General features: G+C 44.9%; 1 long non-coding RNA gene across 1 annotated transcript; it reads right to left on the bottom strand.

The window, feature by feature from the left end:
• Positions 1-4,330: 4,330 nt before the first annotated feature.
• LOC146861888 (uncharacterized) lies at positions 4,331-15,685 on the bottom strand. Its single transcript, XR_014978346.1, has 4 exons — positions 15,601-15,685; positions 15,385-15,502; positions 15,201-15,291; positions 4,331-4,658 (listed from the first exon to the last, which is right to left on the bottom strand). It is a non-coding gene; the product is annotated as an uncharacterized LOC146861888 (long non-coding RNA).
• Between the last annotated feature and the right edge of the window lie 5,343 nt (positions 15,686-21,028).

Genomic DNA, 21,028 nt, shown 5'->3' with positions numbered 1-21,028 from the left:
AAACAGATTCTGGTATGGCTGTGGCAGGAAAGCAGCACTGACTTCCACACGGGATGATTTAAACACTGGTGTGGATTCAAATGGAGTACCAGCACGCCTATTACTTGGCCTCTCCCTTGCCTTTGATTCTGTCCATCTCTACAGGGACTTGGAATTGAACAAATCTTCTTTAAAAAGAAGTTTGTATCTGTAGTTAGCGAGGCCCCTGCCATTGAGAATGACACCTATGCCCACAATACTCCCTACAAATCAACTTTCCTGCCACTCGTTGACAACCGCCTGGTGCATTCCTACTGAATGTGGCTCAATATATTTACATATATGGCAACTGTTTAATTGAGGGGGGTAACAATAACCATTGTGTTTTTTTTTTAGTGTAGCACAGGTGTGTGGCAGTGCATTTGCATGCAGTAATATTACCAACTCATTGGCACACAACTGCGGAAGAAGGAATGGTATTTAAGGTATCAATCCAATGATTTACTAGCTACCTACCTCAACTTCACGTGTGGTAACCCTCAAAGCAGTCTTTAATTCATAAAATCATAAAGGCCAAGGCCCAATGTTTTGCTTAGGATCCTGAGCCTGGCAATTTCAAATGTCAGGAGAGCTGAATACCAACACTGCCAGGGCTTGATTCTACTGTGTGCCACTTGCATCTACCGCCAGGCACTCCCTGCCCCCTTATCTCATTATTTCAGGTTCTTTTTAATGTTTGCTTTATTATTTTGTCATACTTTTTCCATCTTTCGCTTTTGCCTTTCCCCCTTTTGTGTTGTTCTCTCTCTTGCTCTGGAGCAAAGTCTGATGAGGAAACATTAGCGCCACACCCTAAAAATGAGTGCAACTGTGCTCCACCTGCAACTACCGGCTCAAATTAGGCACTGCCACTAAGCCTAATATTTTGAGACCTGTACGTACGGTCAGCTTCACCTGTGAATATTTTGCAACATCCAATTGAATAAACTAAATTGTGCCTTCAGTCGTTTCTGGGGTAGGAGCATATTTCTGGAATTTCGGTTATAAATATTTTACAAGCACACAGGGCCGGCTTTAGTGCTGGTGGCGCCCTGTGCGACAATGTTTGTTGGCGGCCCCCCAATGACCACCTCCACCACGGATTCTTTCACTAGCACCCTTTAACAGTGACCAAGTCACCATAACCACACTCTCTCAGATGCATTGAATTAGTTATATAGAGTCACTCATACCAGTAAAGTATGTCAGAGCACTTTGCATCACACACACAATACAGAGACAATCAATCATACGTGTGTAAATCAGTGTATAGGAAATGTTACATAAGCCAAAGGACTGAAAGTTTAGGAGTCACATGTCATCCATACTGGTAGGCAGTATAGTTTAAGAGTGCTTGGTGTGGAGAAGCACACACGCAGAGTCGAAAAAGAAACAGCATAGTTGGGAGTTTTCTTTAATAATAGGAATCGATTTCTAGCCAAATTAACCCTTTGTGCAACATTAATCAATGTTCTAATAATGTATACTTTGCAGTGTGTATGCAGTTCTGGGATGAAAGTTAATAGCTCACTAGTCTATATTAGGACTTTAAGTTATAAATTGCAAGTAACAAAAGCATGTTTCTTTTGAAAGCAGTAACCTGCTGATCTGTTTACATCATATGCACTCTGTAATCTACTTGGTACACGTTCTTTACAGCAGGCATATTAACCCTCTGCACTAACTTCACCTAAGTCAAAACCTCAACTATACAAAATGCTGATCTCTCTCCAGGAAGATAATTAATCGCACGAGTTATCCTGACATTTATGTGAGGCCTGGTAATTGCCGGGGGAAAGAAACGCTGCAGCAGGTGCTTCAAAAGCTTAATAAACTTTCAAACAAGGCGCCCCCAGGAAGCCAGCACCCAGTGCAGTGGCACCGGTCGCACCGCCCTAAAGCCAGCCCTGCAAGCACATTGTCCTACACAGAAGAAATCAGGGAATTGGCAAAAAAGGGTGTTGTCTTGAAATACCTTGTGAAACATGTGCTTTGCATTCAACTTTATAGAAGCTGTTTTTAATTGTCATTGCACTCAATATGTTTTTCAAAGATCACAGTGAGTAGCCTGGGAACAAAAAACATGCTTGTTACAATATCAAGTTTGTCCAATATGTTTAAATTGCGCAGTTTGTCACTTGTCATTCTCATATTGGCTATGAGGATAGCTCATACTCCACTTCTGGAAATTCTTGTGCTATCCCACTGCAGGAAGTATTAGCCCCCCGCGCATCCCCCTCCCCCTGTAATTTGGCTCTAGTTGCGCCCCTGGATATGACTGACTGTGAGCTCAGTGGCATCTATCTAGAATGTCCACTGAAAATATGCAAAAGAAATGCCACTGGAATCAAGCTATCCTGGCTGAAGAGGGGTGAAACCCCGAAACCGGTCCTAGGATGCTTGTTTCCAGTCCAGGGAGGACCTGGCTTGGCAGTTTGGGCTGGACTGTTCCCATGAGGCACATGGTCAAGACTGATTAGCATATGGCTGGGTTCAAACTGGAATGGCATGGTGAACAAAAAAACGATGGATTTAGGCCCAGATCTCTGTACTGGGGTGAATGTATGACATTGTTCTGCATTCTGTCCATCAACTGTTGTTTTTGCACTGAAAATATGCAGCACAAAAGAAATTTCGATGTACCCTGCCCGGCAAGCAATCCTGAAGCCTTTATGAAGAGTCAGCCTCCAAAATGTGTGTTTGGGGGGAGGTTGTGGTGAGAGTGGTCACTCTAGACATGCAGAGTTAGCCTTACTGCTTTGTCCTTTCCATGTTACACCCATTAGACTTCTGGCGGACCTTGGTAGTTTGGACACAGTCGCCTTCTTAAATGTATAAGTTTACCATTTTGAAAGGGCCTACCCTTTTGTATGCTTGAAGTTGCTGCTCCCTTTAAGGTTGATTAGTGTGGGTGCTTTCTTTTGCATTGTGTTGGTGTTTTGGGTTTCTCCCAGTACTGTGAAGATACGCTGGCTCCACTTTGAATTAAAGGCAAAACTTTACTTCCGCCACAAAGATATGTCTTTTACAGGAAGACCAGCCCAACAACTGCCATTGGAAGCTTTAGTCTGTAACCTTCATAGTATTTTAGATGGCTGCACTAGACTGCTTATTGCAAACTTGAATGGGACACCATGCCTCATGCTCCCCGTTTGGCCACCATCACTTGAAGACAAAGAGTGTATCTGACCTGCCTGAGAATGGTTGCACAAAGTGGTAGAATCACCTCAATACTGTCCCAGGGCTACACCCATGAGACATTCTAGCTCTGGAAGTGTAGCAGAAGAGACGGACTTAAACTCAAGGTCATTGTTTCCAGGAACCTCTGACTGACCAGCGTTGGTGACACACCCCCAGGTCTCTGTCAGCCAGCTTCCCAGTGAGGTGAACAGACATCCAGCGGAGTAGATTCAGGGGCGTATTTGGGATGTTACACCCCCCTAAAAAATGTATTCTGTAGTAAATAGTTGGGTACAAGTACTTTCAGTTGGGTATGGTGAAGTGTCTGTCGGATTTTACCTGGGAATTTGACATGCCCACACTGAAAAAAACACACACACACTCTCTCTGGTCTCTGTTTTAAAGGCCTTAACAAATGTTGATTAGTTTGAAAAATGTTGTTATTTAAGGGCCCCCAGCATTCTGCTCTCCTCTCACTTTTCACTGTCCCTTAGGCCCTCCTTATGTTGTGCTTCTCAAATAGTGAGTTTTAACAAGATATGCCAGTATGATTGTTGAGAAATGTAAAGCTCATAACCCCCCTAATCTTATTGACTAAGCTACACCCCTGCGGACATCATTTCAAGATGTCTGCAACGATCTGCTGGAAAGGAGTGTGCCCTACATGCTAAGAGAAGGGTGCTGGGGGTATCCCTGCAGGAGGAGTCTGCCCGCAGAAAACACCCAGCTGTAGTTACAAACCCAGAGAGGCTGACTGATTCTAGCAACTAAAGCAACACTTTCACCACGACAGAGAGGGAGAGTGGCAAAGAGGATGTAAGGAGCCCCTGATGCTTGGTGTGCATTCCTGGTCACCTCCAAATGGTATATCAAAAATAGAGAGAGACCCCTTATAACGCTAAGGGATTGGAGTACTATTAAATAGTTTGAAAGTCAGCTATCCCTTAGAATATCATTGAGACACCTACAATAATCCCTTCCTCATATTTAATCACACAACAATTTTATAAAATGTTCAGCTCCCAAATATTGACGCAAAGGCTACCTTGTTAAAACATATTATTATGCATTTATAATGGCATAAAAAAGTTTATTATAAACTGTGTAGAACACATATATTTAAAAAAGCACAATTAATTCATAAAATACAGTACAGCTAAAACATTATACAAAGCATTATATACTCAAAAACAACATTTGTTAAACAGAGAGAAGATTTGACAATACAATTTGTCATTGAAAGAGCATATCAATAGAGACAAAAATAGACAACTTGGCCTTGATATACTTAGTCTTTACACCATTTACAAGACCAAGATTCTCATAGATTATGCTGTTATTTGCGTCGACGCGTTTCGATGGTTCCTTATTGATAGTCCATCTTTTTCAAGACCGTAATTGATTTAAGTCCCTCTGAGTATTTCATAATACAGTCGCTGTAAGCATCCTGTATGCAAAGACTATAAACAAAACAATATTTTTATCAAAAATCTGGGGGGATTTTTATTTCAAAAGAACCCTATATATCACAATTTAATATTTGGTATACTCTTACTCTCATCTTTTGTCAATACCCCAATAATATGGTTAAAATCACGCTATTTTCATAGTTCGTTATTGTTATTATAAGAGAAAGATTTTTTCAACAGTAAACCACTCTTTTTTTTTTTTTTTTTTTTTTTCAGTGGACTAACATTTTAATACAATAATTAAACATCAATGCATAAACACATGTAAGAGGAAGGAATATACATATAGGACAAGTTTATAGACTTGTGCAAAGTTTTACAAAAAATAATTGCATATAAAAAGACTGGCCATCAAATCATGTAATGCAAAAATAGATAATGCTGAGGAAAGCGATGTGAACAGACCCATTTCTATATTGGTCAAACAAATGCACACAGGTTTGTTGACATTTCAGTTTCTTAATCAAAAATGTGTGGAGTCATAATCATGAAAATCATTAAGTTACATTCTCTCCTAAAATACGTTGAGGATATATGGACCTGATTATGAGTGCGGCAGTCTTCCGACCACTGCACTTGCGGTGGTGCAGCAGTGTGCGGTCCACCGTCCGCCACATTCTTACTTAAAAATCTATTGCGGCAGAGGAGGTGGTGGTGCTGCACCATAATGTAAGATGATCAGCTTGACTTTCTCAGTCTCACTGAGTATATTATGTGTTCCATTATGCGTTCCTCCACCGCCAGCAATTTCATGGTGTTCTAAAGATTTAATGGAAGAAAGCAAAGCAGTATGCTCCTTAGCACGGCTCTTTTTCAACTGAGCGACATAATTTAAAATAAAGTCCTTGCCGACGCTTTAAAAGTATCCCAAAGTAAAGAAGGAGAAATAGTAGGATTATCATTAAAAGAAAAAAGTTCAGAAGTAAAGGAGATAAAGGAGCTAGAAAATTGAACATCTTGTAGAAGAGAGTTATTAAACCCCAACTATGAGAGGAAGAACAGGGAGGAACCAAATCCAAGTCAATAATAACCATAGCATGATCAGAAGTTATAATTGGAGAAATCTGAGATGGACTAAAGAGGTGGGAGAGAGATTTGGAAAGGAAAATGTGGTCTTATCGTAAAAGTGTACTATTAGAGAATGAATAGTTAGTATAATCCCGGGATGTAGGGTTGGAAAGTCGTCATGAGTCCATTAGGCCACTGTTATGAACTGTAGTAAGGAATTGTTTATGCATTTGCTGGGACGAAAATTGGACATAAGAACACCTATCTAAAAAAGGATCCATAATTTGATTACAATCGCTCCCCAAAATAAAATGTGAATTTTGAGATTGTATACATTTCCTGGATAAAGGGGGACAAAGATTTTGGTTGGTGAGTGTAGGAGCATATACATTTAACTCAGTAAGTTGTACATTATCAATAAGAAGGTTAACAAGAATCCATCTGCCCATATCATCTATTTCTTGTGAGGTCAAAGTCACATTAAGCACAAGAAAATCATCTTCAAGGTTTTCTGCCTGACTCACAAGTCCTTGCTGGGCACTGCACCCAGTTATTTCTCTGCAAAGCTTGTTCATATTCGTCCTTGCAGATTTTTTAGATCCAGTGACAAAGCCCTGCTGGCAACCCCACAAATCATGAAATCTCGCTCAGGCGGTGGATCCTTTTCTTACCTATCTCCCCTTTGGTGGAATAAGCTCCCATTTCATATACGTCAATGTGCAGACCATTTCAAATTCAGGAAACTTCTCAAAACATTGTTATCCTAGGCCTAATCAGTCTTCTCCTTTACTCATTTTTGCTGTGTTGCACCGAGATACCCCTCCCGGGTTGATTTGTGAGCATTATGAATTGAATTAACAAATATGCGTGAATCACTCTAAGCTATGGGCTATCATGACTGACATGGGAGTGGAGCCTTCGATCATCACTTTTTTGAGGGATTTGTACTCTGGTATGAAAGCAAGGGTTTGATATGTGACCGGGGTGAATGTACATAGCCTTTAAGCATAGAGAGAGGAGTGAGACAGGGTTGCGTTTTAGTACCTTTTCTCTTATCGCTTTATATAAACAATGTAGTCACTGCTATGACCCTACATGCCAAAGATCTCGCTCAGGTGGGTCATCGTCCTGTGCCTGCTCTCCTCTACGCCAATGACGCTGTTTTACTGGCCCATACCCCCCTTGTGATTCAGTCTGTACTTAATGACTTTGTTGGCTATATGCGTGACTTGACCTACAAGTGAACCGAGCTAAAACTTTTAAAATGAAGTGTGCCATTAAAAACTGTTACCTGTCGTGCCATCAAAATACTGGACACTACTATAGAAGTTACCAACAACTTCTCGTATCTGGGAATTTTATTTGATAAAGAAGGCACATGGAATTGTGCCATTAAGAGCACGGCACTACTATTTAGAAGCTCCTGTATGGTCCTACGAAAACTCACCACTAGGTTAGGTACAAATCCCCCTCTATAGATGCTTAAAATCTATAAGGCTAAATGCATTAGCATAGTATTATATGGGGCGGGTATATGGGGACAGCAAACTGTATGGCGCTTCAGCTCGTGGAAAATGAGTTTCTGAGGTATTTGATTGCTACACCTAAACGCGCTCCTACATTTGTATGCCTTGCTGAGTTGGGAGTATTGTTTCTTACTGATTCACTTAAGATTCAACCAATTTTAGTGTGGCACAAAGTCTGGACTTCTGAACATACTGCCTTAAACCACTGTATCATAGGGGACTGTTTAAAATCAACTCTATACACACGTATTCCGTGGCTGACATTCATACAATGGTTCTGCTGGGATTTGGGGCATCCAGACTATTTTATTAACCCTGAATCTTTAGCACAAATCAGTAGGAAAAATCTAAAAACTGAATGCTTAACGCACTTAGAAAACATAAGGTGGTCAGCCAAATTATTTAAGCCCACTGTTTTAAGGAATCAGCTCATTCTAACTAGCTATGATATACAGCCTTATTTGATAGCTGTACCGAGTCACAGGCATAGACTCATCCTGACCCGTTGTAGAATGGACATTTTTCACCGGATGATCAGTTTCCTGGAACCTAATGATTGGTCCTCAAATCTATGCAATTGCCCCTGTGATAACACCTCGGCACAGAGTACAATGCATGTTTTACTCTTTTGCAAATTCTACAATATATGGAGGAAACGCTATATTCTAAGTCTTTTGAAGTCGTTACTGTTCACTCAATGTCGTTCGGCGTATCTTTTCTTACAGACATTGCCCACTACCGAAATATGTGTGAGAATGTCGAGTTTTCTATGGAGTGTGTTCTATGCCAGGAAGAACCTCTTGATATATGACACGAATGACCTTGTATGACACGCGAAGTGTCTAAATGACATAGGTCTTTCAGTTAACTTGCCTTTTTTACGATAATTATTAAAAATATGGATTTTATTAATTATTTTATTAATACAAATCAATGCAAGAGAATAGATTAGGAATGTATGGCGGACCCGGATTTGAGGTTTTTACACGCCTGTATATTTTCTGATTGTATGTATAAATTCCAGCTCAAGCGAGTTAAATGATGTAAATGATGATTATTATCGAAATGAAATTAACTGTTTTTAAAATAGGTTTTGTTGTAAATGATCTGGGACTTTTATTGCATCTTTGTATGTACTTTTTTTAATTTTTTTTTTAAAAACCTTTATTGTGCATAAAAACCGAAAAAATCAATACAAACATGGGCCTACAACCACCAGGGCCGGCCGCTAATGTTATACATGTTCAATGACATCAAGGAAGCGACAGGCCCCTTGGGGCTCAGCCGAATTAACAGAATACTGAATGCACCTCAGAGATTATCAGGATACATAAGTTTTATAAATATAAACAACAAAAATAAAATAGAACAAAAACCAAGGCGGAAAACATCGAAAAAAAGGCGTCTAACCACAGCCGGGGGACCACACGATACCTAATCCACCCTCGGGTGGTCAGTGAAGATGATCAGGGGGGGAGGGGGGGGGGACAGGAAAGCCAGAACTATCCAAAGGTAATATGTAGCAGTCCGGGAACCGCAGGATCAGGGGGACAATACAGCATCAGATGTGTCCACGAGGGGGGGCGTGCAGATATTCCCTCGGTACGCGTTCCACTGACCCCAGATTCTACCCCACGCCCCCGGCTTACCCCGAGCCACATACACAGTCTTCTCTCTGTACATGCACCAATCCATGTTCTCCTTCCATACTGACACGGTGGGAGGCCGCCGGGAACCCCAAAGCTGTGCGATGTCCCTCTTAGCAATCATGTTCCCAAGGGCCGCCCACCGAGTCTGAGCCGCGTTATAATCATTAGGCTCCCAGACATTCAGCAAACATCGGCGAACCTCAGGCAACAGAGCTACCCCAGTGACACGTTCCATGACAGCATGCACCCGGCGCCAATACTCCGCCACCTCACGGCACTCCCAGAGAACGTGGAGAAATGTGGCGCTGAGCCCACAGCCATGCTTACAGAGCCCGTCTTCAGAAAAACCCATCAAAACCAAACGAGGGCCCGTCACATAGACACGGTGGAGAATTTTAAGCTGGACAAGACGGAGACGCGCGGGTATGGCCACCTCCTTAGGGGAGGACAGCGCAGACTGACAGTCCTCATCGTCCAGTTCCACACCATCCCCGATCCACGCCTCCCGAAGACGCACGAGGAGATCCGCCCGATTGTTTATTAGTTTTTTATAGATAAGGGAAATAGTACTGTCGGGCAAGTGACCGTCGAGTATACGGTCCTCGAGTGGCGAAGACACAGGGACTGCAGTCTCAGCCCCGAAGACCGAGAGCAAGGCGTGCCAAACCTGAGCGTACCGAAAGAACTCCCTCTCACTCAACTCGTACTCCCTCTGCAGCGCCGCGAAGGATTTAACCGCACCCTTCACCCAGAGGTCACCTACTCTGCTAATGCCAATCGTGTCCCAATGCTCAAAACCTTTCGTCGTCCAGAGGCTTCCCAATCTTTCAGACGCAAACAAAGGGGTTGTACACGTCAAACGATCATTCCAGCCCATGGCCACATTCGCATCCTTCCACAAGCGTAGTGCAATCTTAGTGGGACCGGTTAGGTTCCTCCCAGCCGATCGAGAGTAAAGTGGTCTGTTAAAGTTGCCGCCAGGCAGCAAAAATCTATCCATTTCGAAAGCCGGATTCGGACCAGGTGCGTATGTTGCATGGTTAATAGCAGACAGCTGGGAAGCCCAATAGTACCTCCTGATGTCCGGGAGCGCAATGCTCCCGTCATACCAGGGGAGAGTCAGTTTTGCAAGAGCAATACGTGCACGACCGTCCCAGACAAGTCTCCTCTGTAAACTCTCCACTTCACGGAAATAGGCCGCCGGAATAATATCAAAGGAGTTCTGAAGTGCATAAAGGAATCGGGGAAGAGACATCATTTTAAAAAGTGCCGCACGACCGAGGGGGGACAAGGGCAGCTTACGCCAACGAGCCACGTCTATCCTCAATCTCCGAAGCGGAGAGAGGAGATTACGCTCGTAGCGGACAGCCGGGTCCAACGAGACGTACACCCCCAGGTACGTAAAGCCGGAGTGAGACGCCTGAATGGGAAAACGAGAAGGCAAGTGGGGAAGGCCACCGGAGATAGCATAAACACAAGGGGCCCGATTCACAGAACAATCTTAAGACAAAATCCTAAACTTAGTACCATTTTGGTATTCACAGAATGCACTTACTACTTCTGGTATTCACAGAATGAACTTACTACTTTTGCAATTCACAGAATAAACTTACTACTTTTGCTATTCACAGAATGGATTTAAGACTACTAACTTTACGTCCGCACTCGGGCCGGAAATTCCGTCCCGGAGGCGGGGCTTCCGGGCCGGAGGCGGAGCTTCCGGCCCAGAGGTGGAGATTCCGGCCCGGAAGCCCCGCCTCCGGGCCGGAAGCTCCGCCTCCGGGCCGGAATTTCCGGCCCGAGTGCGGACGTAAAGTTAGTAGTCTTAAATCCATTCTGTGAATAGCAAAAGTAGTAAGTTTATTCTGTGAATTGCAAAAGTAGTAAGTTCATTCTGTGAATACCAGAAGTAGGAAGTGCATTCTGTGATTAGCAAAATGGTACTAAGTTTAGGATTTTGTCTTAAGTTTGTTCTGTGAATCGGGCCCAAGATTTAGACCAGTTAATGATCAAACCAGAGTTCTTGCCGAAGGAAGTAAGGATGTCAAAGAGCACATTGAGTGACTCACGTGGTGAGGTGAGGTACAAAAGAATGTCGTCCGCATACAGCGAAACACGATCCTCGAAGTCAGGGGCCCACTGGATCCCTCTTATCGACGGTGCCCAACGAAGCCAAGCCGCGAGCGGTTCCAAAGCCAGAGCGAAGAGCAGGGGACACAACGGACACCCCTGCCTAGTGCCCCTCCCAAGGGCGAAAGGCTGGGAAACCCGCCCATTTACCACAACCTGTGCCAACGGAGCAGCGTATAAGAGTTTAACCCAACGAATAAATCCCGCCCCGAAGCCAAACTTTGCCAGAGCGGCCCAAAGATACGGCCGCTCTATCGTATCAAAGGCCATCGTGGCGTCCAAGGAAACCAAGATGGCCGGCGCTGAAAAATATTCCGCCCTAGCAAGTACGCCATGTAAGCGCCGCAAGTTAAGAGCCGTATTCCGGTGCGGAATAAAACCGGATTGATCCGGATGCACCAGATCACAAATAACAGTAAGCAGACGATTAGCAAGAACCTTGGCAAGGATTTTCGGCTCGGCGTTCAATAGAGAAATAGGCCTGTACGATGCGCAACGGTCCTGAGGCTTACCTTCCTTGGGAATCACGACTATAGTGGCCAGACGTTGGTCATCAGGGAGAGAACCAAGGTCAAGCGACTCTGAAAACATACGACGGAGAAATGGCGCAATTTTATCCGGGTGCAATTTATAGAGTTCAATCGGGAGTCCGTTGGGGCCCATTGCCCTGCCTGAGCGAAGGGAACGAATCGCGGTAGCAATCTCGTCGACCGATAATGGGGCTTCTATCTGCTCACGCTCATCCACCGACAGGCAGGGCAAGGCAATATCCTTCAACAAGTGACGAGAGTCAGCCTCATCCCTATCAGACACCGGGGAGTACACCGCACGGAAGTAGTCAGCAAAACACTCCACAATCTCACCAGGGTCAGTCACGCACACTCCATCCGAAGTCTGAAGCACGGGGACCACTCGATTCACTCTCTCCTTCCTGTCAAGCCAAGCAATCAATTTACCCGCCTTATCCCCAGCATCATACAGTCTACCCTGCTGTTCCCTATACATTGTCCGAGCAGCATCCGTAACAAGGGACTTATATTCAAACTGCTTCAGGCTGAGGGCGTGGAGCCCGTCCTGAGTGACACCCGTCTCCAAAGCAGCCTCCAACCCCGATATCTCAGCCTCCAACGCAACCACCTCCCCGTTCTTAGCTTTCTTGGCCTCAACGATCAGGGATAGGGCATGCCCTCGGAGAACCGTTTTGAAAGCCTCCCACAAGGACACTGAGGACAAGACTGACCCCTCATTCTCAAGAAAATACTGATCTAGCGACTTAATGAGACCATTGCGAATCTTGGGGTCGCGCAAGTACCAGGGGTTAATAGGGGCGATCCGCCCAGCGGACCGCATCCCAGTATCGAAGAGGAGCCACAATGGGGAATGATTGGAAATGCCCCGGGCCAGGTGCTTAACCTCCCGGACCCGGGTGGTCTGGGCCGCGGGCATAAGAAAATAATCTAGTCTGGAGAGACTCCCGTGGGCCCCGGAGTGGAAAGTGTACTGACTATGTGTCGGATGTAACAACCTCCAGCAGTCCACCAGACCGAAAGTATCCAAGAACCCGCCGAGCCACGCCTGGGCGGCAGAGAGGGCTCTGGGAGGGTAACGATCCAACTCACCAGAAATCACGGAATTAAAATCCCCACCCATAAGCAAGAGACTATCAGGAAGTTCCAGTAACATACGACCCACATCAGAGAAAGTGGAGGTCTGGAGGCCCGGGGGAACATAGACTGAAACCAGTGAAAGGGTCTGCCCCTCCCACCGTCCAGTCAAGGACGCATAGCGCCCTCTATCATCAAGAGTGACTTTGTCAATCTCAAGCGGGAGGGAAGATCACAGCAAGATGCCCACCCCTCTGGATCCAGTGGTGAAACCAGAATGTGCAACCAGTCGATAGCCCCCCCTGTTCATAGCATGACATACATTGCCCACCAAGTGCGTCTCCTGAAGAAATACCACATCAGGGGTCAATCGGCGCAAATATTGCAACACAACCCCACGTTTGATACGGTCCCCCAATCCGTTGACGTTCCAAGACATCAGTCTCAACCCGTCCCCCCCCATCCCAACACAAGAAGCTGGAGTCCCCAGGCACGCAGCCAGACACCTGAAACTGAGCAGGAACCAGCACACCGCCTTGAAAAGATAACACACACAATCAAACAACCACTTCTACCCTCCCACCCCCACACCATTGCAACTCCCCCCACCCTGCACCCCTGCGGACTATAAAGCCCCCCCAACTTGCAGTGTGCCTGTCGCCCTAACAATCCCATCCTACAAAAAGACCCAGAGGAGGAAAGGGACCCGTCCCCGCCCACACCCAAACGAAACATTATTAAACAAAATATACAATTGAAGTAGAACCCAGCTGAGCACAGAAGGAAATGTCAAGGTTGAGGACCAAGAATCATTCCTGCGGAGGCCCTCCACCCTCGGCACCACCAGTACGCCCAGGTCGTTCGCCCCGGTCCGGCAGGGAGTCCAACCAGTCACTCACGCTGTCAGGGCGCTCAAAAAAGACAGTCCGTTCTTCATATTCCACACGAAGCCTGGCAGGGAAAAGCATAGAGTATTTGAGTCCCAGGTCACGAAGACGGCGCTTCACCCCCTGAAAGCCCATTCTCTGTTTCTGAACGAGTTGGGTGAAGTCCGGAAAGAAGTTAACGGAGGAATTCTCATATTTAACTGGGCCGTGCACCCTCGAGGCCTGCAAGATCGCGTCCCGGTCTCTGTAATGAAAAAGTTTTGCAATGATAGGCCTCGGGGGAGCTCCTGGTCGAGGCCTACCGCCCGGGACACGATGGGCACGCTCCACGGCAAAGAACTTGCTCAGGCCTGAAGGAGCAAGATGAGTGAGGATGAGATCCTCGACCATGAGATCCACTGGACGATTGTCGGAAGTCTCTGGCACACCTATGACGCGGATATTGTTGCGTCGTGCCCGGCCTTCGGAATCCTCCAGTCGCTGGGACATCGTGTCGTTTGCCGACTTTAGATCGCCAAGAGCTGCCTGAAGGTCCGATACATCCGTAACATGAGTGGATGTCCTCAAGTCCAGCGACTGAACCCTCTCGTTAGTCTTAGAGAGATCTGCCCGAATTAACGTGACATCAATGGCAACCGTGTCAATTTTACGGGCCAGAGCCTCGTACTGCTGGGCGATGGTCTCCCTCATGCCGTTGATGGCGCCCATAACGTCCTGCAGCGACAACTCCGTGGGGACGGACGGGCCACCACCGGAGTCCTCCACGATGGCACTGGCCGGCCCGGGGGATCCTTTACCCTGGGTATAACGATCCATAATGTTACTCTGGACTGGTCCCCCACGCTGGGATGTCTTGGTCCTCCGCTTCTCGGGATCCCCCTTGCCCGCCATGTTGAACGATGCTCACCGGAGGACAGATGTCAAAGGGGCGCCAGCAGATCAGACACAGACAGTCCGAGGGCCCGCTCGGAAGAAATGAGAAAAAGGCACAAATCAGTCCAGTACACAGGCAACAGAAGAGAGCAAAGGCGCCGAGCGAAGACCGAGTGATGCCCCAGCCGTGCGAAGTAGCTCCTCGATCAGGCCACGCAGAAGTGCAAAAGCGAAACTGAAAGTGGGGGCACGGCCACTGGCAAGGCTCCGATGCCGTTGTTGTTCAACTACTCCCCGGCCCCACAGTTCACCAAAGCACCGGGCACAGCTTCCAGGTGGGCCTCCAAAATGCAGGACGCTTTATTTCAGGTCTCCCAGGTCCGATTTTCGTTCTAAAAAGAGTTTTGGATTCAGCCAAGGTTCGTCTTCCAGAATCCGTCCACAAATCCAGGATAATGTCAGGATAAGTTACGAGGAGCGGCAAGGGTCCGGGGAGCCCTGCGCTCACGCGACCATCTTGGATGCGCGCTAAGCTCCTCCTCCCAGTAAACCACTCTTGATTCGAAAAAAAACTCTATGTCACATTGCTACTTATATTAGAATTTGTATTTGTTGTAAATTACCGCCCACCTTCCTGCCGAATTTACTAATCTCACCTGTTCTTTTTGACTGCTGTGCCCCTGTTGATATCTAGCACGGATGCGGACTGTATATTAGCCCTTCTTTATTTTATACAGTTTCCTTCCTGTCTCATCAACCTACAGAAGAGAATTTATAACATCTGTAATTATATTTTGCCCCATTCCTTGTTATAATCCATATGACACTCCAATGTTTTAATGAAAGCAAATCGTACCTCAATCTTGGCGCTTACGCTTGCCTCACTTGGTATTCTTTCTATTTTGTAAAGTTCAGAAACGTTGAGGACCCTTAGTGTTAGCCTTGGCCTGAAATAAACATACTATTTGTAATCGCTGGAATATATATTCTATCCAACTGATATATCATTAAAAATGCGATAGAAGGGAAAAAAGTCGTACCTTTGTTTAAAATTTCCTAGGGTCGTAGTCAGTTCGAATCCCAATTTGGACCGCTAGCATGGATTAAGGGACATAGATTTCCAAGCATCCTCTCCCGTTTTACTGCGATTACTTATTACTAAAAGGAAAAGAAAGACATTTTTCTCATTACACTTAGAGCTTTCCTTTTAGAGATGTCCTCATTCTACTATTTTACCTGCCTAACGGGTGTCTTACCTTCCGTGTGGCTGTAGTGCTCAAGCCTCACACGTGTTCTTTTCGTTGGTTCGGTAAACAGAATCACTGGAACACGCCAGATTTAAATATGAGTGCGTGTTCTCTGATTGGTCAGGTCCTCTTATTTCGTCACTTACTTGTTTTTTTTGGTGATCCCTTTGTTAATTCTTTATTGTGCTTGTGCTGCCACTACTAGTTATGACCCGGCAGTACTTCTTTGGGTTAATACCTAATCTTCATCTTACCGGTATTCCTCCGTGTGATGTTGACGCTACCGATCTTAACCCCGCAGTAAAATATTTTTCGCCGTAGCTCCGACTCATCGGTTGCATACATTTGAATAATGATGTAATCACATTCAAATTTTGATGTTTTCCCCTATTCTTTATTTTGGCACCATTAATCTACTCTTAAATCTCACTCCTCATTGGCTCATAGTATTGTTGATAGAACTCACTCATAACGAGAAATGAGAATGAAAATAAAAATAAAAGGGGAGAAAAACATTTTTTGTAAATACCCTGCATATCGGAGCGCCCCAATTGCTGGATTATATGACTAATATCCTATTTTAGTATGTATGCTTTCCCCGTATTGAAAATCATTTTCATTTGAGGAATACATGCTAGCCGTTCCGATGTTACTGTTTATTATTTATTATTAGGTTACCACCCACATATCTACATATCATGTGAGGGTCATCCTGGATTTAAATGTATTGGTCTGGTATTCATTACATATCCATAGGTCGTTAGTTACTCATCTCGCAAATATAGTCCCTCATCTACGTTATCTGGCTCAAATGTTCAGTAGTCCACAGAGCCCAGCTTGCCCCCATATCATATATAGGTCAAAAATAATTTTAAATTTGTTATTTTAATGTTAGCCACATCTCCATGAACTAAATCTCGTACTTTGCTTCATATGTGGTGTTCCATCTTGTTTGGTTGCCAACCTAGATGATTGCTAATTTGTCACAATTGTCATCCAATCTTCTCGCGAATTCAGACCTCTATTAATGGTGTCCAAATGGCACATGAACCATTGTTCACGGTTCTTCCTCCTCGAGTCTGGATTACCTCCCCTTCTACTGATCTCAATTTTTTCCAAAATGAACCTCTTGATTTCATCACAATCATGATTCATCTTAAGAAAGTGATTTGTCAAAGGAGCATTCTCTTTCCGTCTCCTTATCGCCGATTTATGTTCTAAGAGACGTATACGCATCTCTCTACTAGTCTCACCAACGTACCCCAAGCCACAGGGACAGGTGAGTAAGTAAATTATGTTTTTACTACGGCAATTGTTTAAAGTCCTTGGTGTCAATGTTTTTCCATTAAAAGTCATGCTTTTAGTTTGTAAACAATGAGGGCATATGGAGCAGGTTCCACATCTGTAGTTACCTGCTGCTGTTTGTCCATCTAGTGTGCTCTGGGTTTTAGATTCAACTTTATAAGTTTTAACAAGACAGTTTCGTATTGTCTTGTTTCGTCTATAGGAGAACAGCGGTTTCTCCAGTTGTGTCTTCACTCCATGATTTAACCTCTTCAGTGCCCATGACGAGATAGTCTCGTCATGGAGCACGGTTGCGCTGTGCCCATGACGAGACTATCTCGTCATGAACCCCACCCACTAGTGCAACGCCTGGCACAGGAGGGGGAAAGGGCGTGGCACTGAAGGGGTTAACATCTTCCAATTCCTATTTAGTATATTTTTGATTTTATTACTCACATTGGAAAATTGACTGACGAAGACTATTCTTTCTAGATCTTTGTTATATTTTACTCTAGTGTTGTCAATTAGCTGATCTCGGTCGTAATATTGTGCTCTCTTCAAGGAATGTTTTATTAATTTTTTGGGGTAACCCCTAGCTATTAGTTTCTTCTCCATCCCTTCTGCATGGAGATAAAAATCATTCAAGGTTGTACAATTGCGGCGCAATCTTTAGAATTCCCCAAATGGGATATTATCTTTTTGTGATTTGGGGTGGTTACTTCCATATTGTAAAACTGTATTCTTATCTGTGGGTTTGGTAAGCAACTCAACATGTAAAACCTCCTCTACATTTTTTATTTTAATATGCAGAAAATCTCCAAATGGGTCTTGAAGTTTCCTCCGACCTCCACCCTGGCGTGAGTGAGTTTGATGGTATTTTCTCCTAGGACTGGGATCGTTTAGAACCACTCGTGATCTGCCTGCATCATGGTGTGCCCTAAAGACATGCTGTGCCGAACAAAACTAAAACAATTAGTCTGCATTTACTACTGCAGATTAAACTGTGCCCCCAGCACAAATAAGTGCACCCCATGAGTGGGGGCTGTACGGGCACTGGGACCCGCTGAATAAACAAGTGCATCCCTATAGAATGGGTCTAGGGACATCTGTAATTCCCATTCAAACTGCTGCCTCGTGTTTCTCGAAGGATCTGTGGGTGAGCTGTGCTTCCTGTTTAGAGGGTGTTTTTGGGGGCATGTGATACTGAATCTGGGAACTGCGACCACACGCTAGCCCAACCGCGATCCATCTGCACCCATCATAAGCCACTGGGCGAAGGCCGTTCTGCAGATGGTGGCTCTGGAATTGAAGGGGTCCTGCATCGCCCCAGATTACTATTGCAGACTGCGAGCACCAGCTTGAGGAGGCATTGATCTTCAACTGGACTATTCCAGAGGCTGGTACAAGCATACGGCTTAGATCTCTGGTAAAGAGCCCCCATTGAGGGTGCCAGTCGGGCATTGCACCACCGGACCGATGTGGAGCAAAAGCCCAATGATGAAGCATGGCCTCTATCTAGGTGTGTGAGGGCATTTGTTCCTACAGAGTAATGCCACCTGCAGACTCTGTAGAACTTAACTGTCCTAAGCAGACAAATCCTTACTTATTAGGAACTGCATACCCCTGTGATATTGGCTCGTAAAAGCTGACCTGAGGGCAGTGACCAGAAAGGAAGCCTCTCACAAAGTCTCTGTGAACTGGCACCTGTCTAGATTTCCTGGTTTTCTTAGATTTTTCCCATAGTCATTATAATTACCAGAGCTGTTGAACTTATGAATTTCGCATGACCTCTTTGTTTAATATTGTAAAGTGGTAGACTAATGCATTTTTTCTTGTTAAAGTAAAAGCACTGGTTGGACAATCTGTCATTGAATTATGTTGGGGGGCGGGGGGGCCAGAAGCATATGGTAAGGTCACTCAGTTTCCACAAGTATAACATATCCTAATCAAAAGAGAGTGAACTTTATGATTTACTGGTGTCTTTGTGTACCAGTTATCTACCCGAAGCCCTCAACCAATACTGGCCACTTGTGGTGTTAAGTGGTCATCACAATGCTGTAGTATCTGGCGGCATCATCATTGGGTTTCGCACCTAGGTACTCACTTCCCTAGGTGAGTACCGCCTCTTCTTGAGGGAAAGTACTGGTGGGATCCGTATAGTGAAAAAGTTACAATTACCCCCTAAATCTAAAAATGTATGTTTAATACAAGTGCCGTATATAGGGGTAAGATTAAAAAGAGGTGGTGATTTTGTTCGGACGTGTAAATTGCCCTTAGCATCATTTGTATACGGGCAACATGTTTTGGCCTTTATTGCCCAAAAGGGTCCAAGCCTTCGTCAGGACTGGTTTCTGAGATCGACAGATCCCTTGTTGTGACTTGTATCTATTTACGTGTCTTCACACTGATAATTTTATCGTGAATAACAGCGGCTTACATTAACCCCTTCGATGCTGCGCAGATTCCGCCGCTGTGCTGGCGGAATCTTGCGCGGGCGTGGTCATGACGGAATGGTTCCGTCATGAGCACAGCTCAACCGTGGGTCATGACGGAACCATTCCGTCATGAGCACCGAAGGGGTTAAGCCTCCTTGTTTTCCTCTATCCACCTCATAGGTAATGGATGAGATGAGGGTATTGTGACTCTTTCTCTCTGAAAGAACCTTGGTGTCCCAACCTAGATCGACCTCATCCAGCCTGAAGAGAGTACGTCTTCGGCTGTGGCGGGGTTTTTAAACCCTGTATGATTGTCCGATAATTACAGAGACAAAGAGTCAAGACACCCTAGCCTCCCCCTTTACCTATGAGGCTGATAGAGGAAAACAAGAAGGCTCTATGTAAGCTGCTGTTATTCACGATAAAATTATCAGTGTGAAGACTCCACAGAGGCAATCCAGGAAATGGTTACACACTGCACTGGTGGGGCCCTGTGTTGAACATAGTACTGATTCAATTAAAAGTCTAAATTGAAAGTGTTCATGCTCTTTCTTCATCTATCTGTGGGTTGCGTCCTTGCAGTCAAGGAATTCTTGGAATGACCAGGAATTGAGAAGCATCAATCATGCCAAACCCGAGCTGCTTAGTATGTCCTCAGATCACGATCACAGTAAAAAATGTCCATAATCAGGTTTAGGTCTTGTCTTGGGTTGTAGTGGTAGTGGTAGAAGTAATGAGCAGATACAGGCCAGATCAATGATGCTGCCAGACGCTCAACAGTCAATTAATATAGGAAGGGTGGTTGTCTGAGTAGGGGCCTACTCAATCATCGCAGGTAAGATGACGTTCTGTTCTGTTGGGTGTTGTTACCTAAGGGGAGTTCTGGGTGGGGATCAAGCTCGAAAGTGCAACCTTTCTCACTGTGATTTGAGATGTGTGGTGGGAAGTAAATACAGAAATGAAGAGGCAGAGGCACCTTTTCAGGAGTAACAAGATTTCAGGTTCAGATACCAGTAATTGTAACGCGGTCCAGGAATACATTTTAAATGGCATTTGAGACTGCGGATAACCCAGCAGAGAAGGTCAAAGTTTCAATTCCTACTCATCTCTATCGTAGAGTTTTGTCATTTTGGAGGTGAAGTTTAAAGGACAGTAGGTGTGGGCAGGTAGATTGATCTGTGTCTTGCGCACATTTAGACCTTAGCGTAGCCATATTTTGCAATGTAACAGCGCTAAAGAAGTGCAGCGGATAACGGGCCATTGTTGAATTCTTCACAGGGTTAAGGCTGTCTAACAGGGTGAGTGACATGGTACATTTCACTAATAGAATGTAGTTATGCAGTTGTAGTGATGGCATTAGCAGGGGAATATTAAGTTTAGAAAGCGTTCTAGGTTCTGAAGATGACACATCTGTGATGATTTTTGTTTAGTGGAAATAAACCAGTGATGCTGATGAATACAGTTTGATTGTGGGCCTTCTTCAGATGCCTGTGCTGTGTCACAGGTTGGTGGTATTCTAGGGTGGAGAATTGGCACATTCATACCAGTTAATGATTGCCTCACCTCAAGTGTGGGTGAAAGTGTTCATTTAGGTGAAGGTTATTTAGTACAGATGGTAAGAGTGTGACAAAGTGGCCCTCGGACACAGAAAAGCGAGCAGTGTTTGAAAGATCTTCTTTTGGGTGGGGAGCGGCTGAGGCAAGGGATTTCCAGTTTAC

Source organism: Triturus cristatus, chromosome 2_2 (genome assembly GCF_964204655.1).
Source record: "Triturus cristatus chromosome 2_2, aTriCri1.1, whole genome shotgun sequence".
In the NCBI taxonomy this organism is placed as follows: Eukaryota; Metazoa; Chordata; class Amphibia; order Caudata; family Salamandridae; genus Triturus; species Triturus cristatus.
This window is presented reverse-complemented; position numbering and strand designations above follow the sequence as displayed.